At 45.7% G+C, this 25,844-nt stretch overlaps 1 long non-coding RNA gene across 1 annotated transcript in view; it reads left to right on the top strand.

Moving 5' to 3' along the window:
• LOC147702975 (uncharacterized) overlaps window positions 1–25,844 on the top strand; it is a 414,955-nt gene that overhangs the window by 308,306 nt on the left and 80,805 nt on the right. The gene's annotated exons all lie outside the window — the stretch shown is intronic.

The following is a 25,844-nucleotide window of genomic DNA, read 5'->3' as shown; positions in this document are numbered from 1 at the left end:
TCAGCGTATGCCAGGGGGGTGCTGATCTGGGTGAGGGCGGGGATACCCTTTCAAGTGCTGAATCAAGTAGTGGATCCGGATGGCCGGTTTGTGGCGGTGGAGGGGAGGTTATATGGAAGGGATGTGGTATTCTGCTGTGTATATGCACCGAACACAGAACAAGCTCGATACTTTGATAGCCTCTCGGGGTCCTTGGCCTCTTTCCTGGCGGGCCCGATAGTGTTAGGGGGGGACTTCAATTCGATCACGAATGTGGCTCTGGATAGGTCCCATCCCCCCCTGGTGGACTCCCCGGTGCGCAGGCTGGCCGCGCATAGGAAAGATTGGCAGGATAGATGGGGGTTGTTGGATGTCTGGAGGGAGCGGCACAGGGGAGCCAGGGATTATTCCTTTTATTCTGCCCTCCATGATCTGCATGTCAGGATTGATTCGGTGCTCTGCGGTGGTTCCCTAGCCCCATTGATTTCCCATGCGGAGTACCTGGCTAGGACTATCTCCGATCACAACCCCCTATTGGTACACATTCAGTGGCAGAGAGAGCGCTCAGTGATACCAACATGGCGGCTTCGGCCGGAGACGCTTGAGGATTCTGTGTTCAGCGACGCGGTTCGGCAAGGCATTGATAGCTATTTCGGAGTGAATGAGGGCACGGCCATGAGCAGGTCCACTGAATGGGATGCAATGAAAGTGGTGGTGAGAGGGGTGTGTTTGGGTAGGTTCTCGAATGCTCGCACGACTGTGTTGAACGACCTCACGAAAGCGGAAGAAACTTTGAGGGACTTGGAGCGCCGTAGGCCGGCTAGGCCAGATTTACAGGCCCAGTTATTGGAAGCGAAGGAAGTGGTTGCCACCGAGGCAGAACGCTTAAGGTGTTATGACTACAGGCAGTATATCATCAGGGCACATGCAGAAAGGGACAAGGTGGGTACCCTCTTGGCCAGACTAGCTAACCCGGAACTTAGGGGCTGCCCGATCCTCAGCATTAATAATGCGCAGGGAGAAATGGTGTACTCCCAGGCAGCGGTATTGGAACGTTTTAGGGGGTATTATGAGGAATTGTACCAGAGTCAGCTGGGAGTGGGGGTTCAGGACATTGCGGAATACCTGGGGGAGAGGCAGCTTCCGGTCCTGGACGAGGAGGACGCGAAGGAGCTGGGTAGCCCGATCACGCTCACAGAAATACGGGTGGCCATCAAACATATGGCCCGCAACAAGACGCCCGGGGTGGACGGACTGCCGATTGAATTTTATCAACGGTATGTGGACAGCTTGGCTCCCAGGCTGCTGGTGGTGTATACGGAAGCCTTCGAGGCTGGGACGTTGCCCGGGTCCATGCGGGAGGCTTTGATTGTACCACTCCTAAAGCCTGGCCGGGATGCCGCGGATGTGAGGTCTTATCGCCCGCTGTCCATGCTGACGGTAGATTATAAGATTCTGAGCCGAATCCTAGCCACCAGGTTGGCCCCACGTATGACGGGCCTGGTACACAGGGACCAGGCCGGGTTTATACCCACGAGGAGCACGGCGCTGAATATTCGCCGCCTGGTGGGAATAATGGACGCCATCTTGGACGGAGAGGGAGCTCCGGCGGTCCTGTCCGTGGACATTGAGAAGGCCTTTGATAGTTTGGAATGGTCTTTCCTGGATGGAGTATTGGAGAGGTTTGGCATGGGCGAAGGGTTCCGCAGGTGGACGAGGGTCTTATATACCTCGGCAACGGCGAGAGTGCGGTTGGGCGGTCTGGTGTCTGCGGCGTACCCGGTGGGCAGGGGCACACGACAGGGATGTTCTCTCTCCCCCCTATTGTTTGCTCTGGCGGTGGAACCCTTGGCGGTCCATGCGAGGTCAGGCGACAGGTACGTGGGGGTAGCCAGCGGCGGGCACTGGCATTATATATCGCTATATGCGGATGACTTGCTCCTGTACCTAGCTGACACCTCGGGGGCATTGGTCGGAGCGATGGATCTGTTGTCTGAGTTTGGCCGGCTGTCGGGCCTTAAGGTCAATTGGGCGAAGACTTGCGTGTTCCCGCTGCGAGCGGGCTCACCAGTCCCTGACAGCGATTTGGGCGTGGTATGGGAACCCTCTTGCTTCACCTATCTGGGTGTTCGCATCTACCACGCGACAGCGGACTTATTGGAGGGCAACATTGGTCGCTGTGTCCGGGCACTGAGGGGCAGCTTGTCTTTCTGGTCGACCCTCCCGCTGACGGTTCTGGGTAGGATTGCACTTTTGAAAATGGTGGCGCTCCCCCGCTTCCTCTATTATTTCCGAACGCTGCCTGTTTGGATTCCCCAAGGGGTCATTAGAGACCTGCGGTCAATGATTATTGGCTTCCTATGGGGGCATGGCCGCCGTAGAGTGGCCCTGAGCACGCTACTTCGCCCCAAGCTAGAAGGGGGCATGGCTGTGCCCGACTTCGAGCTGTATTACCTTGCGGCGCAGCTGCAGGTCCTTACTCAGAACGTAGCCAGGGTGTTTCGGGGACCAGAGGAGGACCGAGATCGGGGGATACAGCGCCACGTGCTGTCCTACATCATCATGCAACAGAGGCTCGAGTTGCGGGCCCTCACCATGGAGGAGCGGACGCTCCGGCTGTGCTGGCAGAGGAGCCTTCGGAGAGCGAAGGCATCACGGCCTTATGCACCGGAGATTCCGATCGGAATGCTGACGGCTTTGCCGCACGGGGGAGATTGGTCCCCGTTGTTGGATTGGGAAGAGGCGGGACTGCAGGTGGTAGGCGACTTATACATAGACGGGGCTTTGGCGCCGTTCGAAGCGCTCCGGGACCAGTTTGGGCTGCCAGATGGGGGGTTCCTCCTACACGCGGCGGTGGTGGCTGCCATACAGAAGCACTGGAAAGGGGGGCTCATGGAACCAACAACGACTATGGCGTGCCAATATGTGGTGATGGCGGCAGGTACGTTCAAAGCTGTGACGTGCCTCCATAATAGGATGCTGAATGAGGGATTGGAACCACTCCAAGGGCTCAAGGCTAAATGGGAGGAGAGCGTGGGCGGGCCCATTCCGGATACGGCATGGGGCCATATCCTGCGGCGCACGTGGAAGGGCACGAGAAACGCGCGCTTTCAGCAAGTGCATTTCTATGTGCTTCATAGGGCCTATTTAACTCCTGAGAAATTACAGCGGTACTTTCAGGTGCCGGATGCCCGATGCCCACGGTGTTCGTCTTTGGGCGCGAACATGGACCATTTGTTTTGGGGGTGCTCACACCTGGGGACCTATTGGGCGGAGGTAGGGGAACTCCTGAACGAAGTAACTGACAGGGAGGTGGAATTTGATATGGCGGCGTGCTTGCTGCTCTGGTTCCCGCATACTAAACACACCAAGGTGACAAGCAAATTCATTGACCTGGGTCTAATACTGGCGCAGAGGGAAATATCGTGGCATTGGAAGTCCAGGGGGGGACCCTCACTTCGTAGATGGAAGAATGAATTGCTGCGGTGGTCTGACTGCGAGAGTGTGCTCCGGATGAAGCAGGCTGTCAAGATGGGGAACGAGAAGGCATTGGATGCGGCGCGTGCATGGGAATTAGTGGTACAGGCGTTGCGTGATTCTTTGGTAGAGGATGAGGATGGTGAAAACTAAGCCGGTGGACACCGCGGGGCGAACACAAAAGTATTGCACCACGCACTGTAATGGATCCATCCAATTCGGCAGGACGAGGCATACACCTTAGCAGTTGCCAGGGGAGGGGGGCTCTGGGGGGGTTGGTTAATGGGAGTTTGGGGTGGGCCGGAAGCCGCTAGATGGTGGCCCATTAGGGCACCTTGGACCTACTAGGATGGTGGGTGCTGTGTGGAGCGTGGAATGGCTGGGGAGAGCGGCCAGGTGTGACAACTCATAGCGCCTAGGGCAGGTCCCGACAAGGGCGACACCGCTGATTCTCACTGGGATGGCTGACGGGAGTGATGTTGTGGGTGGGGGGGTAAAAGCAGATACGCAAAACGATATTTCGACCATGGTCCCTATGGGACGTGCACCGTGATGTTTTCCTATTGAACGAAGTATTATGCCGCCCGGCCTCCGGGATGCGGGCTGAATGGCTGTGTACGATTTGGATTTCTTATTGGATGGGGGGATATCACGAGTGAACTGGCTGATTAATTGTATCCTGTGGTTTATAACTCTGCAATAAAAATATATTTAAAAAAAAAAAAAACACCAGTCGTGCCATGATTTTAAGGGGTGAGAGTGCGATACACTCTCCTCCGAGCATAGGGACAGTCATGGGCGTCATTCAGGGGTCGCAGCTCTGACCCCTAGTTTGCCCCTTGTGACACCTGGCACTGCTTTTGTGACCCCTTCCTCAGAAGTGGCAAAATCAGTGTCAGGAATTCCAGTGCAGCTCCTTCTTATGGACTTCAGTTGAGGAACCACTTTCCTTGTTTTCTGTTAAAAATGTATTACCCTAATAGTAAATAATATTTTCTTATTCCATTATAATGAATGGAATACAGTTAACTGGAATATGACCTTCCATGGCAGTTGAGGTAAAACAAAATGATTTCAGATGTATGTGATGTGAATAGGCCACGTTACAATGCACACGTTTACAACGCATGCCATTACAACTTTGTCATTACAACGACTGAGTTATTACATCACATACCATTACAACGCAAGTCATTACAACAACTTGCTAAAGGGGGAGGGCACTGGATTTCGGAGTAGTATAATTTACTATTCCAACTCCAGTCTGTCCAACAGTAAAGAATGTGTTAGATTTTAAATCCAACACCTTCTGCCTCCTACGGCTAATCGTTGTAACAACTTGCTTTGTAATGGTGTGCGATGTAACAACGCGGTCATTGTAATGATGACTTTGTAATGGCATGCGTTGTATCGCATGTGTGGTAAACGATGTTTACCATGTGATGTGCATGCTTGCAGGTGAAAATGTGTTTTGTGAGAGTAAGTGTATGAATGTGTGTGTATGCATAAGCTAGCATGTGTGAGTAAAAGTTAAATGGCATGTGATACACTTCTGCAGCCACTGGCATCTTGGTGAAGTGACATTCATGGGGACACGTACAAATGCTTATTTCTCTGAGACTAGACTTTTTTGACGCCTACTGTCAGTCAGCTGCTGGCATGATATGGGAGGATTCACCCTTGTCAGTGGGTGGGGTGTCCACTTTACGTGCACCGCCGAAGCAGCAAAGTTCAATCACTGTTGCAGAACAACCAAGCCAAACCCTGAGCACCTCCAGTAGCCTCAAACATTGTCCTCTCGATTATAGGGGAGGCTGGAAAAAGAAACAGGGCAGGGTAGCATAGCTTCTCTACCTATGCAAAGACGTTTGTCTCTACCACATATTCATTAGATGAAAGTTCATAGTTTCTTCTGCATTATTTACCATGGTGACCATAGTATATTCTGTTCCTCAACAGAGATATGCAATTTGATCCGACACCAAAGGCCTCGTTAAGTTAAGGGAAAGTCATGCACAACCCAATATAGCTCAGCTGTGTCAATCACAGTCATGAACAAATTCACGAGAACTCCTAGACAGTTTTTTCTCATCTACCACCGGCCCCATAGGTCAATGCTAACACTAACCTGGCGCCCTAAAGTGCCCACGGCCATAGCAATACCAAGGAAGTAAAGAAGCAAAACACATAACACAAGATCATGAACTTGGAAGAGCAGGAGATATAACCAGACAGGCAGGTTTATCTAGATTCCGGCTCGAAGTGGCTGCCTCAAAAGATAATTGCGTGAAAAACACAAAAGGGAGCAGGTAAGATATGATGATATGTTGGACAAATGCCATTTTATGACTGCCATAGAGTAGTACACTACGAGATAACATAGGAGGCTCCTAATAGTCTTCAATTTTACTATAGTTAGACTATTTTAGTAGTGAGGTCTTGACCATCATGAGTGCCTGTATCTTGCAGTTCGGACTGCTGAAGAGACCCCATTCCTCCTTGACCTCCAGTTACACAATCAGGAAACGCACACACATACACACACAGGTTTTCCTATATTTACCATACATCATTTCAGGCTCACAAGAATAGGTAATTCAGGTACCTGCAGTGGACGGAACATGCTTATAGTCATTGCTCTACAACATAAACTCATCCTTCACAGCGTTTGCTGACTCACGATTGTAGTAAGTCTTGAGTGCAAATGCATGGTCATCGTTTTCAAAGTAACCATTCAACAGAGTACCTAGAACCCAATGAAGGTGATTCTGTGTGTTTTATGCATGCCCACTTTCATTGAACAAGACTAAGATATATGCCACCTTCACAGAGCATATATCTGAGTAAATACAAGGTAGAAGCCTTTCAAAATATATCAGTAAAGGGGGCAATACAGCTGCACTGAGGCTTCAGTGTGCCAGATGATGGAGCGCTGAATAAACCACACCTGACAAGCAAAAGTCAACAGGTATCTGTACATAAACGGATTCAGATGTATGATAACTGAAGTGATATGGCACTAATGTCCTGCATTATATATCGAACCTTCAAGATATATACCACACATAGTCCCAAAGCATTGATGTTAGTTGTATGACTCAAAGCAAACCAGTCAGAACTACTTTAAAATGTATGGACCAGGGGCGTGGCTTGACCGCCGACGGAACATGGCGTATCCCGAATGAGTTCCGTTCATTGCGGAACTCTTTGCCGAATATGGAGCCTCTTCCAACCGTCCTTTATCCTTCCAGCGGTGTCTGCGGATCTATGAAATCGGGGTGAGTCTGAGGCAGTGCTTTGACGGACGCATCTTCGCTCCTACGCTGAAGTATTCATATTTGCGACTTCTCCTCAGCATAACGCGAGCGGTCGCAATTTTCTAACGCGGCGCTAGCGCATGGCCATTTCTTGCCGATTTTACCATCTTTCATGCCCTGGCGTGCCCTTTGCTGCGCATTTACCCATCAGCGCTGGATTTTCTCCCTCATGTGAATTAAGCCATCACAGCATTTATTGCTGTTTTAGCATGGAATCTTTTGGGCTTTATGTGACCTTCCAGTCAGTCGCTTCCTTCATAAATGAGGCAGTGTGTTCTTTAATGTTGCTATGCATTTTTTCTCTGCCCAGTTTATGCTGTGGCCATTAACTGTTTCATCATTTGGTCGCTTTCTCATCATCTCTTTAGCTTTTTTTCTATGGTGACAGTGTGGGTCTGTGTTAACTTTATTCTAATTTACATGAGTGTTTTTTTGCTCAGTTTTGCTGGCCAAGAGAGCTGTTTTTGTGGTAATTACTGACTCACTTCTCTCAATTCATAACTAGAAGTGCTTTCCATTGAAATTTCGCATTACTCAATATTGCTTTCATTTTACCACTGTCTCTTCTCAATTTTCAACTATGGCCAACGACCTACATTCAGTCAGACCTTCTTCAACTGGCACACCCACCTTCACCTAACCTCTCTTCCCACAATCCAGTTTTGGACTCTATACTAGATGAAGTTTGAGGTCTTTAACCGTTTATGTCTACTACTAATGAAAAATTCAAACAGATTGAAGAACGATGGATTGTCATGGAAGGAAAGGTGCTAGAACTTGAACAACGAGTCAGCGACATCCAGGATGTTACCTCACAGATTCCATTACTTGAGATGGAGATCCACAAGTTGAAAATCCACGCTGAGGACCTTGAAAATCATAATTGCAGAAACAACTTACGCCTTTACGGATTACCGGAGAATATTGCTAATCTGGTGGCTTTCCTGCAGAAGTTTCTTCCTGAACTTTTGGAGCTGCAGCCATCACCATCTCCTTTAAATATTCAGAGAGCACATTGTCTGGGTTGTTTAAACTCGAAGTCAAATAAACCATGTGGGATCATAATGCTCTTTCTGGAATTTACTGAACTGATGCACGTCTTGAGGGCAGTGAGACTGAAACGTCGCCTTACCTGGTCTGATCATAACATTTTTATTTCACGAGATGTTTCTAACGCAACAAATGCTTGCCGCAAAGAGTTTCTTGCTCTCCGCCCTCAAATGAGACGATTGAACATCCAATTCGGAATTCTACACCTGTGCCTCTGCAAAATCACGCATGATGGTCGATCTCGATCTTTTGATGATCCTGATAAACTTAAACTCTTTCTCAACACCATTTCCTCTCGCAGTATGGAGACTAATGACTAACTTCTTTTTCCTTTTCAGGATTGTTAAGATATTTTAAATGTTTTTCTAGTTGCTGGTTGTCTTTGTTCTTTTTGAGATTCCTCTTTTAATATTTATCTCTTGGATGTCCGTGTTCTTCGCTGTCACCATGCTTCTCTTAATTCGTGGTTTTCTCTTTCTTCAGGTCTGGATTTTCCTCCTTGATCTGTCTTTTTTTACTTCCTCTATCTTACTGTCCCTTTCCCCCTTTCTTTCTTCCCTATTCGTATTCTTTTTTCTTTTTAGCAGTTCTATTATTCACTACATGTTTTGTCCTTTGCAATGTTCTCTTTTCATCACAAAGTAATTGGTGTCTTTTTTGTCCTTCTTATTGGTCCCACAGTTTCCTTTTGTTGAATATACAGTCTTGTGTTCTTATTTCCTTCCATATTCCCTAATCCAACTCCATGGTTAATGTCGTCTCGTGGAATATACTTGGTTTGGGTCACCCTGTCAAACGTCAAAAGGTATTGTCTCATTTAGCTAAACCTAATGCTCAAGTTGCTTTTTTGCAGGAACCCCACTGTAATGATGTTGAATCTTTAAAACTCAAACGCCAATGGGTTAAACAAATTGTTTTTTCACCAGCTGTTAAACGTCATGGTGATGTTGCTATTTTGTTTCACAAATCTCTTCAGGCTCAAATAGTATCATCAGAATGTGATTCACATGATCGTTGGGTGATAGTTGATGCTGCCATCAACAAAACTCTAATTACTTTTTTCAATATTTATGGTCCTGTGAAACCTGACCCAGAATTTTGGCATACTATAAAAATGAAATTAATGTCTTTTTCTAACCCTAATGTTATGATTGGTGGTGATTTTAATAATTGGTTGGATCCTTTTTCTGACAGACTATCAAATTATAAATGTAAACCTGACAAAACCCGTAAATCATTCCAATCAGCCATCTCCTCTCGTCCTTTATTTGATTCTTGGAAAACATGTAATCCTGATGCCTCTGAATTGACCTTTTTTTCTCCTGTTCACCATACAAAGTCTCGTATTGACTATATCTTAATTTCCAAATCATTATTACCTTGTCTCCAAACCTCTGAAATTGGTTCCATTTTCATTTCCGACCATGCTCCCATTTCCACATGTATTGATACATCCCTATCTCCACTTATACACGGTCCCTGGCGGTTCAATAATTACCTTTTATCTGACCGTACTTTTATTTCAGAAGCGACCACTTTTATTAAGCAATTTTTTTAACTTAACTACTCTTTAGATACCTCAATTCATAACAATTGGGATGCTTTTAAAGCTTCATTTAGAGCCTTTACTGTTGCATACTCATCTAAGAAGAAAAAATGGTTGAATAAAGAATATAGAGAAACACTAACTCTAATCAAAACTTTGGAACATAAATGTTCGAGGCAAGTGGGCTGCTGAATTCATATCTGTGCATAGATCGCCGCCTAGTGTTGGGTCCGGATGATTGCACATTGTTGTCCTGGAAGAGTCTTCGAAGTATCACGAGATAGGTGGCTCCTCCCCTGGACTACAGTGCGCATGGGTATCGACTCCATCCCCAGATTGTTTTTTTCCGCCATTGGGTTTGGATGTCTTTGGTTCCCTCTTGTCGGAATCGATAGAGAAATAACGTTTAACTTTCTTGGAGACCAAAAGGTCCTTAGTCTTATATCGGTATTGTCTTGCGTTCGGCTTAGCAACTTCCTCGGCTCCAAGCCGAGCTCTGTACTTCCGCGTGCTTTTGTCGCGGAGGGCCTTGTTGACGCTCCAGACTCATCGACCATCCATCATGGAACGAAGTCCATTCAAAAGATGTCAGGTGTGTAACTCCAAGTACCCACACATCGACGTCCACCCGGTGTGCAACAAGTGCCTGTCGCCGGACCATGATGAGGCCAAGTGTATGGCCTGTTCGAGATTCCGGTCCAGGAAGACACTTAAGCTCCGTCGAGCTGCGCGCCTGGAGGCCCAGCAATCTGCACCGGCGCCTACGGACATTTTCGATGCTGTGGTGGTCGAGGATGAAGATATCCAGGACGTCTCAGAATCTAACCACGCGTCGGATGTCGAGGAAGACTACGACGCTGAGGCCGAGGCTTTCGAAAGCGAGGAAGTCGTCGAGGAGGTAGGAGACGACGACGGGGCCCTAGGGGCCATGGAGGATAGCTCGGACGAGGAGCTTCCTCAGACTGACTCTGGGACCGTGCCAATCAATAAGGCCCAGGTCGAGGGATCGCCTTCGGGCCTTACCCAAGACCTTGATTTGAGTTCCTCGGCCCCGCCTGCAGGCCCGGCCACGGACATTGGTACCGATTCACTCCCGGTAAGAATGAAACCGAAAGTGAAATCTACGGTCTCGACACCAGAGAGTGCGCAGGGGCAGATATCGAAACCGAAAGTGCGCATCGCATTGGTCAGATCGAAGACTTCGGAGGCCTCGGCGCCGAAGAAACCTAAGATGGCCGCCGAGCCGAAAGGCCAAGTCAAGATGGCAGAGCCGAAGGCTACTACGTCGAAGACTAAGGTGAAGGACCCGGTCGCATCGGTGCCAAAGACGGTCGACGCCGGCAAGGGACGGGTCGACCACAAGAAAACTGTCGACGACCCCAAGAAGGCTCTTGCAGACCCGAAGAAGCGGCCCGACGACCCGAAGGTCCTCTCTGCCACGCTTCCACACGACAAGGCCAAGGGGGCCGCGTCGAATGTGTCGACTCCGAAAGTGACCTTGAAGGACTCCAAAGGCTTCGTTAGTGGTCCATGGCCCGCGGCCTCGACAACTATCGGCGGAGGAGCGTCAAGAACATTTCATCGACGCCGAAACGGGCAGGCTTTCCCTCCTGAAGAGGAAAATCACCCCAGAACCCCAATTAGAGTCTTACAAAATCCCCCTAAAGAGGAAAATGGACTCTGCTGGTACCCCAGCCTTGGTGGAACCCATTTCACCACCAGCTCACGAGGTCTCGCCCACTTACTCAGATGGGGACGCTGGTGAGGGTGATGACGAGGATGAATATAGCTATCCAGTCTACACTGACCCAGAGGATGTCACTGAACCCTGGTCTGCCAGTGGTGAGCCTGGGGATCCACATTCAGGACAAGACCCTCAGCTCTTTTCTGCTAAAACTTCACCTACTGAAGACTCTGCGGCTTTTAATGCCCTCATTGAGCGGGCAGCAGCCAATCACAATGTCCAGCTGCATGGTGACCCTGTGGACGTGGATTTCCTCTTTGACACCTTTTCTGTGTCTGAAAAGACTGTGAAAACTCTGCCAATGCTGAAAGGCATTTTGAAGCACGCTGCTGAGGTCTTCAAAGAACCCACCAGGGCTAGAGTCATCAACCCGAGGATTGACAAGAAGTACAAGGCGGCGCCTACTTATCCAACTTACATTAGAGGACAGTTGCCTCTGGACTCCCTGGTCGTCTCGAATGCCCGGAAGAGGGCCAATTCTCAGACTACGTGTGATGCTCCTCCCCAAGACAAAGAATCCAAAGTCTTTGAGGCTTCGGGGAAGAGGGTAGCAGCGCAGGCAGCTAACATATGGCGCATCTCAAACACACAAGCGCTCCTGGCGCGTTATGACAGGGCGCACTACGATACCCTAGAAACACTTCTGCAACACCTGCCTGATCAATATAAGGAAGGGGCTGAGATGCTAATACAGGAGGGGAAGCTGATCCCCAACGCTTCCATAAAGTGCGCTCTGGACGCGGCTGACACCGCTGCACGCGCCATTAACACCAGTGTTATGCTTCGAAGACATGCCTGGCTGAGAATATCTGGTTTCAAGCCAGACATCCAGACCACCATCTTGAACCAAACAGTCAACCCAGATCACCTGTTTGGCCCGGAGGTTGACACCACCCTTGAAAAAATGAAAAAGGACACTGACACTGCAAAATTCATGGGTGCCTTGCAGTCCCAGCAGTTTCGGGGCGGGTCCTTTCATCGCTCCACTACCAGAGGCACCTCAAGGGGCCAGCTTTCACAGTCCGCGCAGTTCTACAAGAACAACACCCAGACTACTTATGCCAACAAGAGTCGAGGTGGATATCGCGGCAACAGCGCCAAAGGCAGAGGAAGTGGCAACAACAGCTTCAGGTCCTCAACCGCCAACAAACAGTGACGCCTTGTCACTGCCCCCCGACCACACTACACCGGTCGGGGGGAGACTCCAGCAGTTCCTGCCCGTGTGGAAGTCTATCACCACGGACAGGTGGGTCGGAAAGCTTATCCAATTTGGTTATTGTCTGGAGTTAACATCCACTCCACCCAACATACCCCCAATGCACCCTCCTATGTCGGACGAGCACTTGCCCGTATTGCAGCAGGAGGTCAACGTCATGCTGCAAAAAGGGGCAATAGAGCTTGTGCCTATGCAGGAAAGAGGCACAGGAGTTTACTCCCTGTACTTCCTGATTCCAAAGAAAGACGGGTCCCTCAGGCCCATCCTGGATCTCAGGCATCTCAACTTCTACATCCTATCGGAGCACTTCCACATGCTAACACTGCAGCAAGTGCTCCCGCTGCTCCAACGGGGGGACTTTCTAGCAACTCTAGACCTGAAGGATGCGTACTTTCACATTCCACTACATCCTGCACACAGAAAATACCTCAGGTTCACCATCCAAAACCAGCACTACCAATTCAGGGTTTTGCCTTTTGGGGTCACCACGGCACCCAGGGTGTTCACAAAGTGCCTGGCGACGGTGGCGGCACATCTGAGACGTCAAAACATCCACGTCTACCCCTATCTGGACGACTGGCTTATCCAAGCGAAGTCAGCCCAGCAGTGTGCCCACCACGTGTGCCAAACCATTCACCTCCTGCACAATCTGGGATTCTCACTGAATTACCCAAAATCCCACCTTCAGTCCGCCCACATACAGTAGTATCTGGGTGCGAACATAGACACTCTGGCGGCCACAGCACAGCCAAGTTCAGTGAGAGTCAGCAGCATTCAGTCCCTGATCCAAAAATTCAGACCTCAACACTCGCTTCCAGCATGAGTGTTCATGCAGTTGATAGGCATGATGGCCTCCTGCATCTCCATAGTCCCGCACGCGAGACTACATATGCGTCCGCTTCAGGAGTGCTTAGCACATCAGTGGACTCAGGCTCACAACCGGTTGAAAGACCTAGTGTTTGTGAGCGGTCGGACACACAACTCTCTGCATTGGTGGAATCCACGAAACCTTTGCAAGGGCCGCCCGTTCCAGGAGCCTGTGCCACAGATTGTCCTGACGACGGACGCTTCTCTCCAGGGATGAGGAGCGCATGTACTCCAGTACACTGTGCAGGGACTATGGCCGCAACAACAGGGGAAGATGCACATCAATGTTCTGGAACTGATGGCAATCTTCATGGCGTTGAAAGCATTCAAGATACATCTGTGCAACAAGGTCGTGTTGATCCGGACGGACAACATGACGGCGATGTACTACATTCAAAAGCAGGGAGGAACACACTCTCCGCAGCTGTCTCATCTGGCTCAGAGCATGTGGAAGTGGGCCATTCAGAGGAACATCTTCCTCATGGCAGAGGATCTCCCGGGCAAGGACAATCAGATGGCGGACCTGCTCAGCAGGCACGGCCACCAGATGCACTTGTGGGAGATACATCCATCAGTACTCCAGCCGTACTTCCGAAGGTGGGGTCATCCAGAGATAGACCTGTTAGCCACAAAGGAGAACGCAAAATGCGAAAGCTTCGCCGCCAGGTTCCCACACCCGCAATCGCAGGGCAATGCAATATGGATGAACTGGTCAGGCAGATTTGCGTACGCTTTTCCCCCAGCGCCTCTGATTCTGCTGGTGGCACGCAAGCTCAGGCAGCACTCGATGACTCTCATCCTGGTTGCTCCAACGTGGGCTCGCCAACCATGGTACACCACGTTTCTGGAACTGTCCGTGGTACCGCATCAAAGGCTACATCTCACACCTAGCCTTCTGACCCAGAGCCATGGCGACATTCAGCACCCAGATCCGCAACAGCTCAACCTGGCACTCTGGCTCCTGAAGTCCTAGAGTTTGGCTACCTGCACCTACCTTCCGACTGTATGGACATCATTCGGGAGGCAAGGAAGCCCACCACTAGAGCATGCTATGCGGCAAAATGGAAGCGGTTTGGCATTTATTGTGCATACCACAACATTAACCCGCTGGATGCTTCTATTCAGAACATTATTTGTTACCTTTTCCACCTGTACAAGTGTAATCTGGCCTATGCTTCCGTTCGCATTCATCTGTCTGCAATGGCCGCTTATCTCCAGAATAGGCAGCACCTCTCCCTCTTCAGGGTGCCTGCCATTAAGGCTTTTCTGGAAGGGCTCAAACGAGTCATTCCTCCACGGACTCCACCAGCTCCTGAGTGGAACCTCCAACGTGGTTCTTACCAGGCTGATGGGTCCTCCCTTTGAACCAATGCATTCCTGCGAGATTCAGTTCTTGACGTGGAAATTGGCTTTCCTCATAGCAATTACATCGCTACGGAGGGTTAGTGAACTACAAGCCCTAACTATCCAAGAGCCATTTATTCAAATTCATTCCAACAGGGTAGTGCTTCGCACTAACCCTAAATTTCTTCCAAAGGTTGTGTCTCACTTTCATATCAACCAAACAATCGAATTGCCTGTTTTCTTTCCAAATCCTGAGTCACTGGCGGAGCGGATACTCCATACCCTTGACGTAAAAAGGGCCCTAATGTATTACATCAACAGGACCAAGGATTTTAGGAAAACTAAGCAACTCTTTGTTGCCTTTGCACCACACCACAAAGGTAACCCGATTTCCAAGGCTGGTATTGCTAGGTGGATAGTTAAATGTATCCAGGTCTGCTACATTAAAGCAAAACACACTCTCACCATTCCGCCAAGAGCCCACTCCACCAGAAAGTTGGGGGCCTCTATGGCATTCCTTGGAAACATTCCTTTGGAAGACATATGTAGTGCAGCCACATGGTCTACCACACACACATTTACTAAGCATTACTATGTTGATGTGCACACCAAACAGCAGGTAGCTGTAGGGCAGGCTGTTCTCAAAACACTTTTCCAAACTGCTGCAGCTGGCACGGGCGGCCGCCGCTAATGGAGGGACTGCTATGTATTCTATGCACAGATATGAATTCAGGAGCCCACATGCCTCGAACCGAATATGCTACTTACCAGTATGCATCTGTTCTTGGCATGTAGGGCCGCTGACATTCATATCGCCAGCCCTCCTCCCCGGTGCCTGTAGCAGCTGCAGTATTCACATATACTCATAGCATGGTCATCATTCACTAAGTTTCACTCCATCTTGGCCGCAGTGGCTAAAAACAATCTGGGGATGGAGTCGATGCCCATGCGCACTGTAGTCCAGGGGAGGAGCCATCTATCTCGTGATACTTCAAAGACTCTTCCAGGACAACAATGTGCAATCATCCGGACCCAACACAAGGCGGCGATCTATGCACAGATATGAATGTCAGCAGCCCTACATGCCAAGAACAGATGCATACTGGTAAGTAGCATATTCGACTTCTCCTCTAAATCCTCCTCCTCATTACAAGACTTAATTAAAGCCAAATCTACCCTAAACAAACATGCCACAGTTGATGCATGTGATGTCCTCTTTAAGATCAAATCCAAATATCAAGGGGGTCAAGAACAAAGCTGGGAGAATGTTAGCAAACTATTTAAAATTTAAATCTGAACGCAGACATATTGGCCCTATCCATTCAGACTTAACTAATCAACTCCTCTCTTCTGACTCTGACATTATTAGTGCCTTTCAATCCTATTATAATAACTTATATACAGAAACCACTAACCCTGCTGAGGGAGATCTCACTTCTTTTTTTCAAAATATTCCCAAACCTACTTCTACTCCTGATATTTTTGCCTCTCTTGAGGAAGATATCTCTCTCCAGGAAATTTCAGATGCTCTCAAGTCCCTGAAAAAATCCAAAGCCCCTGGTCCTGATGGTTTTTCAGTAGAGTTATTTTCAGCTTTTTCTTCCATTTTTGCACCTAAATTACTGGAACTTTTTACGTCATTCTTGTCCATTTCCAAGGCCTCTGGCTCTTTTTTAGAAGCTCTTATTATTGTTATTCCCAAACCAAACAAAGACCCTTCCTTCTGTAAGAATTTTCGCCCCATATCATTGATCAACTATGATTGTAAACTTTTTGCGAAGATTTTTGCCACTAGATTGGAGAATGTTATTCCTACTCTTATTAATCCTGATCAAACCGGTTTTGTCAAAGGTCGCTTAGCCTCTGATAATGCCAGAATATTTTCTAATATTCTCACTCTCTGTAAAAAATACCCTTCTCCCTTTAGCAGCCTTAACTTTAGATGCAGAAAAGGCTTTTGACAGGATTAACTGGAATTTTATGATTCATACTTTACGTTGGTTTGGTTTTGGGCCCAAGTTCATTTCATATGTTAAGCTACTATACACAAATCTCAAAGCTTGTGTTTTTCTCAATGGTCTCTTCTTCACTTATTTTTGTCTGCAAAGAGGTACACACCAAGGTTGCCCCCTTTCCCCTTTACTCTTTTTTGTTATGTTTAGAACCTTTCCTTCAACGACTTAGAAATAACTCTCAGATTTCTGGTTTTAGACTAAAATCCCATCACATTAAATTATCTGCATATGCAGACAATATTCTCATTTACATGTCTGACCCTGTGTCTTCTCTACCACATTTTTTACAAGAAATGTAATCATTTTCTCAAGTTTCCGGATACAAATTAAACTGCCATTAAATGCTTTCTGTTACTCTACTAATTTTACATGGTGTCCCCAAAAAATTAAGTATTTAGGTATTTGGTTCTCCTCTAATATTCGTAATACTTTATCCCATAATTTTTCTGCCATGAAACTCAAAATTAATAATTTGCTGTCCTCTTGGTCTCCCTTATTTTTATCTTGGTGTGCAGACTTGATACTATTAAAATGATGATTGTCCCCCAGATATTATTTATTTTGTCAATGTTACCTTTTAAAATTCCTAATTATTATTTTTCTCAGATTAACTCTATTGTAAGTTCGTTTGGAATAATAAATGTGCCCGTATTGCAATGTCTAAATTATCACAACCAAAATCTGAAGGGGGTGCTCGTTTTCCTGATTTTAGATTGTATCATAATGCTTTTTTGATTCGCCAATTTTATGTTTTGTCTAAAAATGATCAAGATGTGCCTAAACCTTCTTGGGTTTCTGTTGAAAGTTCTAGGTTAAATTATTTTTCTTTTCAGGATGTGTTATTTATGACCAACTGTACTTTTATCTCTCAATATCCAATTTTGAGATATTAACATCACCTATTACACACACTTTTCTTTAAACCTTTTGATGACTATCAATCTTTCCTAGCTTCCTCATTATGGTTTAATAGATACATTAAATTCCGTCACAAATCATTTTATTACAAACACTGGAAAGAAAAGGGCATTTTTTATGTTTATCAATTGTTTGCTAATAATTTGATTCTGCCTTTTACTCGATTACAAGAGATTATTAATCTACCTGACTCATACATTCAACAATATAATGTTCTAGTTCTGGTTCTTCAAAATTGTTTACAGAATTTCTCTTCTCAACCTTTCCCTCTCTCATTCTCACCTGATTTTTTTTTAATATATTTTTATTTCAGACAATATAAACGTTACATGTAACTACATTCCATATTTCCAAACCCAGTGGCTGCTACATACCAAACTCTTAGAATCTCGTCACACAGCCGTGTGCCCACATCCCGGAGGCCGGGCGGCGTTAACCATGAGAAATTAAAGAATTTAAAGCAAGAGTCAGTCGCAGCCATCTAGTAGGAAGACCTCATGTCCGCTTTTCCATTTGTGAACAACCCCTCTCAAGAAGCCCCCCCCAACAACCCCCATCCCGCAATCAACCTTATGAAACGGCCATGAGCGACTAGAAGCGCCTTAACACAGCCTGCCATGTCACTTCTCCCCCCAATCGTATGATCCTTCCGGTGGATGACTATTCCCGTCAGGAACACCCCTACCTAAATGTCAAGTGGAACATCCTCCGTAATATTCCCCTGGAGTGCCCTTCGCCAACCTTACAATATTGTGTGCTGTATCCTGAGGGTTCCTTCTACAGTGTTCACTAGGGGGTGCCGCTGCGCAATCTACAGTCCTCCCCAATGTCCCACCACTTCCGCGTGTCACCTCAGTCAGTCATCTAGAGCTATGTGACCGGAGCGTTAAATGTTTAGTAGTGCGATGTGTCCTGGATGTGTCGGAGGGGTTCCCTTTCACTATCCTGCTCCTCCTCCTCATCATGTGTCTCTAGGTCCCGTAGGGCTTGTACTAACACCTCCCACGCAGTCGCTGCGTCCAATGCTTTGTCGTCCTGACGCCTACGTGCCATCGGATATCTAAGCAAGCTTTCGCACGCGGCCCATTTCTCATTCTCACCTGATACTCCTCTTTATGATATTTCTTCTTATACTATACCCAGTGCCTCATTCATATATAAAACCTTATCTAATATACCATACCCTCGCACTAAGTCCAATGTTGAACATGAATGGGAACATGATTTTTCCACATCTTTGACTACTCTCCAATGGGATAAACTATGGCAGAAATTATTTTGAACCTCCAAAGCTGCAAACATAACACAATCTCTCTATTTTATTTATAACAGAGTGGTATTACTCATTTTCTTCTTCACAAGTTCAACCATTCAGTTTCGTCTTCATGTTTGCCGTGTCTTACTGGAGAAGTTTCGTTAATACATTTACTATACTTTTGTCCCAAGGTAAATGCTTTTTGGAAAAATATTTCGTCAAAATGTTTATTGATTTTTTCATACGATCTTCCTTTTAATATCCATAATATATTTTTAGGCACTTTATCTCCAGATTTTGACCAAGTTAACTCTAAAACTATTTTATTTGACTTGTTTATTGCTGTTGCTTTTAAGGTTTTACTAACTTGTTGGAAGGACAATTCTAAGTTATCCTTCTTACAATGGTGGAATTTAATTTGTGATGAACACAGAATTGCTTCAGTTTCTTATTTATCAACTCACTTACAAATCAAAATTGATCTATTATGGTTACCATTTACTACTTATTTATCTATGAACATGCCTCATACATAATTTCCTTTTTCCTCTTCCTTTCTCTTTTCTTTTCTATCTTTTCTTGTCTTTCTCTATTTTCTGCTTTATCTTTTCTCTCCTCCCTCTTTTCTCTGCTCTCCTCTTTTCCCCCCTTTTTATAATAAACTTTCCTTTGTTATTTCTCACTATTCCAGTGTTCACACAGATATGTTCTATTTAATTCTCACATTGTTCAATTTTTTCCTCTAATTAACTGTTTTATTATCTCTATTTTTTGCACAAGCTCATGTACTCAGCTGCTTGCTTATATTTATTTTCACTGTTTTACATAAGTACTCGTAAACTGCTCATTCATTTTACTATTTGAACGTGATAGTTATTTTTGCTATATCTGTGGTTTTCTTCCTTAATAAAAATTATTTAACTAAAATGTATGGACCAGGTTTTCAGTTTCTCATCTATCTGCTGAAAATAAATCTCAATAAGAAAATACCACCTTCATGGATTTGAGGGCCACTTTTGATTTAGTACTTAGGAAATACCTGTGGGAAGTCTTGAGGTAATGTGCTATCTCTGTAGATGTTTTATCAATGGCGTAGCTCGACCATTGGCCACCCGTGCCGGTCGCTGCGGTGGTCGCCCTGCGTTGGCCACATGCTTGTAAGATGCTGGTGATTCCTGTGTTTGCCACTGCTAGCGCTGCAAGTAAGAACCACCCCCAAAACTCATGCCACCCGGGGGGAGGGGAAACCACCCCACCCCCTCCTTCCTATGCCACTGTGTTTTATCCATTTTAATTAAACTCCACACTGCCACATATGCACAAGTTTGTTGAAATAGCCACAGGGACCTTACTGACAGGATTCCCATCAGTTGTGAGTTCAGAAAGTGGTGGGTTATAGCCCCCATCTGGTTCTGTTTGTATATCAAAGGCCTAGTGGGGTGGATGAACAGTTGTCAGCATGGTGCACCAAAACTAGCAAATGTCTGCACTGTGCTTATGATTGCTGATGACACACTACTCATATTACACACCCCTATGGGCCTTCAAGCCTTACTGTGGGAATTTCAAACATTTTTTGAAAATAGAGGCCTCTAAATTAATGCAGGAAAAAGGAAATTTATGGGCCTTTTATTCCCATTTCTCATTTAAAAGTAAAATGGAGGTAGATTGGACATTGAATGAGCGGGTCAGGAGCTTTGATTACTTAGGTGTGAGACTTTCCGATAAACTATCTTGGACACCTCAACTGGAAAAGAGCAAATCTTTGCTGCAACATAGATCAGCAGCTATGTTCATTAAGTATAGACATACTTCTAGTAGATCTCTTTCACCTGCCCTTGAGGCTTATAGATCAATTGCCCTGGGTTGGGCCCTGTACGGGTCGGAACAGTGGGGATACAGTGACACCTGTCTGTTTAAACAAATGGAAAACAGATTTGTAAGGTCACTACTTAATCGACCAAGTAGTACCCCAATTTTACCATTAAGATGGGCTTTGAATATTCAGAGGGTTGATCACATTGCCCATCATAGGATCTTAAAATATTATATTAGATTATCGTCCCCCGATATACCCCCGAGCTTGCCTCATATAAAATGGCAGTAAAGGAGTTGATTGCTTTTGATAACAACTGTCCTACACCTAGCTCAAGGAGGTCAAAGAGCTATGCTATAGGTTACATCTGCCCGATGTGTGGGAAAACTCAGAAAATCTGAGCAGATATTGTGGGCACTCAGATAAATCGGTTATACTGGGAGAAAATCCTCCCGAAAGCCTGGCAAGCACCATTTCCGGATGGTCTGATAGATAAGTTTTAGTCCACAAGTGTTCCCCATTATATGAAAAGTTTATGTATTCAATGACTTTTCCTATACAGCTACAACTCTGTACGTGCTCTCTAGAATTGTTTCCTTCCCTTAAATGCATTGACTATTAAAATGGAAGGGGAATATAATTGGTTCAGGGGAATGTCCCTCCTGTCCATCATTTAGGGAAACTGAGGCCTTCAGTACACTCCATTCTGCATAGTGAATCATTTTGATCTGTCGCCACTTGGGTGTTGCCCACTGTGCGGAGGCGCTGAATATGATTAGATCTGACACACACAAACCAATTTTCTTTCCCTCTCAAGATTTTTAAATTGGGCCTGGTATATAAGGGCTAAGAACTTAAAAGGTTGTTTATTATCTGTCCAAACCCAATTTTGGGGAGTGAGGTGCTAACCATGTTAACCATCATCTATGTGAGGTTTTTAGCTACTCCCACTGATGGACATAGCATGATCACTTTTAATATGTATTATATGACATTGCAAATATTGGATTGTTATTGTGGTCTTGAATTTTTTAGAGGCCCATCTTGTTTTTCGGAATCCCCATGACTATATTTTTTTCCACCCCCTAGCCGCTTGTCACTATTATACTGATGCCCTGTCAGACATCACTCATTATAGGACAAAGCGCAAGCCACTTAAGTATGCCGCTTATGTTTCCATAAATAATGGATTATTTGTTTGGCATTAAATTCCTATATATTTTACACGATTCAGGAAAGCTTTGGGTTCTTTTATAATGATGTAGTATCTAGTGAGTTCTCTAGACATCTTCTATTGTATGGTTTAGCATAAACCACTTTAGTAAGGCTTTTATGCTGTGTTAACAATGGATTATTAGTATGGTACGAAATCCGAAATGTCTGATGTGTTTGAGAAAACTCCTAGATTTCTCAAACAAGTTGTGTCCAGTTAATTCATTATTCTTTGTAAGTTGCTTGTCCTGTATATAATCATACCAGTGCTGGATTTTATTGTAGTTTTACTGCAATTATGTTTTAATTTTGATTTTACCTGTACTTTTATGGTTATTTCTTGTAGCTGAAATAAAGTTATTACTTACTTACTTACTTTAAAACTAGATTGAACAGACCTGTCTTGAAGTCTGAACAGAGGTTATTAGTTGAATGGAGCAATATATTTTAGAATTACAAATGCCTTCTTCTGCAGTTGCATTTTCTCCTGCCTTCATCTTATAAATCTCAGGCATTTATTACAGGTGAAGAGTAAATTCCAGTCCCTGTGCAAACTCCTGTTTGCACAAGGATCCTAATTACGAGATTTGCTCTAAACACCGCATTTCTCCAATTTCCTTTTTATAAATTTTGTCAGGTCAACCTTGAAGAAATTTACTGGGGCTAGAAATGCAGTAAATTCCAATACATGCAAAAAAACTATTCTGCTTTAATTTCTTATTTTCCAGAAACAAAACCATAATAGGAAGTATTTATTTCACACACGAAATAGTTCATCTTGTGGTAAATAGTGTATTAGTCTCTCGCCAGTCGTCTTGGGTCAGAATACCAGTTGTCTTGGATCAGATTTTCAATTGTAAATTTCAGGTCAGTGTCAAAAGATTTAGTATTCCTCCTGCCTGCAAATCAGTACGATGGTGGGTCAAAGTTAAAGACTGACCCTGAAAATTTCCCTGGTGAATTTTATCATGATGATAACACTGTTGCGGTGTTTAAATGAATACCAAGCAGACAAGCATTTGGCATGCAATAGGTCTTGCATTTGGGAGAGTTTGAGCTATTGGCATTGTAAATGACAATGCCTTTTATTAATTTGTTTTGAAAACCTGCAAGTGGTACATAAACACTCACTTTGTACGTATAATCCTTGCTTACGAGAAGCAAGGGTGTCAGTAATAGAGACTGCCAGCTTTGCTTCTCATAAGCAAGGGCTATACGTACAAAGTGCTTGTTTATGCACAGCGTGCAGGTTTTCAAAGGCATAAATAAAAGGCATTGTCATTTACAATGCCAATAGCTCAAACTCTTGCAAATGCGAGACCTACTGCATTGCAAATGCTTGTTTCTCCTCTCAGATGTGACTGTTATGGAATGACAGTTGTTTCCTGGGTCACCTGGGGGCCTTGGCAGTACTGGGCCTTTAATGATAGCAGGTAATGGGCATTCATAGACAGCTGGACTGAAGAAGGGTGCAAAAAGCCTCCACAGATCCTGTTTCTTCTTCTTCTTCTCCGCCAACTTGCCTTACACATGCAGTTTGACAAGTTTGATGATGAGGCTTTGGCAGTGGAGACGGGTGCTTCTTCCTTGTGCCAAGCCGTCTGTCCCTTTATGAGGGGGGCACCAAAAGTTGAGGTAAGGGAAGCCTACTTGCGTTCTCCGACCAGTGCCTCTATTTCAGCCACTCCCTTGCAGGCTTCCAAATATCCAGAATGGATGGTGATGTAGAGGCCCTCGACTGGGAAATATAAAAGAGTGACAGGTAGAATGTTTGAATTAATTTCAAACACTGGTAATTAATTACTTAGGCTGCATCCCAGTCCATCATTTTCTTGCCTGCCAAACCACATTAAACAGAAACTAGCTATATACAAATCTTCCTGCGTGCTTTACTCAATAAGTCCAGCCCGAAATGTAAGGACAGGTCCCACCTGCACTGGAACACAAGCCACCCCAGACAGGTTACAACTCATTTGGGATTCATCTATATAGGATGCAGCTTGGCTTCAGTGGTACAGTGAGCACAGGGCCTGCGTCTGGGCATACCCATGGCACCAAAAGCATTACAGTGAGGAATATAAAACATTGATAAGTGGAATGCTTTAATTAATTTCAGCTCACTGTCACTCCACTGTTTACAGTCAGCTTTCAACGTTCCTGTTTTCTAATAGTATTTTGATTTTTAGTAATCTATAAATTGACAGCGTCTAGGTGCATGTCTTTAGATGGTCATGTTACTTTCATTATTGGAGCCTTGTAGCCTTCTGCATTGGCATACCCCACCCACTAGATGCCTACTTCAGCTTTATTTTGTAGCGCAGTGCTAAAGGAGCAGGAATTTGAGGGCCCGTAGCGAAATGTACTGTTGTGAGCCTATGGCCTTAGGAGCAGAGGATGTTTTTATAAACTCCTGATGCTCCGAGCGGGGTCCTCCTCCCAGGGCTCCTGCAATGGCTGAATGGACTGAGAGTCACAGAAGCTGGCAAAGGGACATCTCCTGCAGCATCCTGGCTCTCAATATCAGCATTCCGATGTGCTGATATCATTGCCGGCTTCCTGGAGGACTGGAGGCTTTAAAAAACAAGCCTTTCTAATATAGCACAGTGCTCCATTTACCAGCACCAAGAAGCTAAAGGCAAATGTCCATTTTGGGGTTTAGATCCTTATTGTTTTTTCTCAAGGTGTTGTTATTCTGAGATTGTAATGTAGGGAAGTCATTAAGTCTTATTAGTGCAGGCAACCACAACCACTGCGTTAGGTTTTATATCCTTACTTTGTGTTTCTCCCAATCGTTCACTCTTAACATATAATGTTCACACTTATGGATGATATGTGATTCCTACGCCTTATAATTTATAATCCTATGTAAAAAAAACACCCTACAATAGGATGAGTAGTGCTATAAAATAATTGAACAAAATAAGTAGTAGGTGCCATTTGCATCGATATTTGTGTAACTACTCATACAGGCCAATATATCACATCTGTTACATAGGGAGTGAAACTAAGTTAAAAACCTGCCTCCAAATCATACTTTCTCATAAGCACTTGTGAAGTGATAACATGCTGTGGGCCTTTGGTGTCTTCCATTGTTTTGGCCCTAGTGTTAGGCTCCAGATAGCTGCCACCCAGTATATACTCAAACAAAAGGAGGGCTGATAGGCCTTTAAATCAGACCTTTGTTTGGACCCAGTTAGTAGTGTAAATTAGAATTCCGCCATGGCACATGCATGTTGCTGCACCACACGGAATGTAGAAAACAGGGAGGTGTTTCTGAAATGAGTCCTGCTGTCAGAAAATGATACCAGAACAGATTCTGCATGCTTGCCTGGATCGGCCGGATCCCACATCGGGCCAGAAATAGCTGCCTGAACCGGGATCCGCAGTGGTCCTCCTACTTTCCAGCACTGGTGCTGCTACCCATGGTTCACGTGTTCTGTGTGTTTAAGTAACTGACACCACAACTACCCAACCCATTCATGTACTGTGTAGTGAGAGAAGACTGCACTGTGGGTCCCCATCCCATAACAGAAAGGGCGGGAGTGTGGGGGGAGTGTGTGCATGTAAAGTCTGCATTGCTGTTGACCATCACACAACAGTTGGGTGTGCACAAGAGAAGCCTGCACTGCTGGTGCACATCCCATACCTGTTGTAGGGGCAAGAGAATGCTGCACTTCTGGTGCACACCCCATAACTGGCGTGTGCGTGTGAAAGAAGACTGCACTAGTTGTGCACATCCCAAACCTGTTCTCTTGTGCACACCCTTGTTGTGTGCAAGAAACCTGCACTTCTGGTGTAACCCAATACCTACTGTGTGTGCGCAAGACATGTGCACTGCTGGTGCACATCCCATACATGTTATCTTGTGCAAAAAGCCTGCACTGCTAGTGCACACCCCATACCTGTTGTGTGTGTGTGTGCGAGAACCCTGCACTGCTCTTGTACATCCCATACATGTTCTGTTGTGTACACCCTAGTGTGTGCAAGAAGCCTGCACAGCTGGTGCACACCCAATACCTGCTGGGTGTGTGAAAGAAGTGTCCACTGCTGGTGCACATCCCATACCTGTTATCTTGCTCAAGAAGCCT

Source organism: Lissotriton vulgaris, chromosome 7 (assembly GCF_964263255.1).
Source record: "Lissotriton vulgaris chromosome 7, aLisVul1.2, whole genome shotgun sequence".
Taxonomy (NCBI): Eukaryota; Metazoa; Chordata; class Amphibia; order Caudata; family Salamandridae; genus Lissotriton; species Lissotriton vulgaris.
Note: the sequence above shows the minus strand (reverse complement) of the source record. Positions and strands in the feature narration are given on the sequence as shown.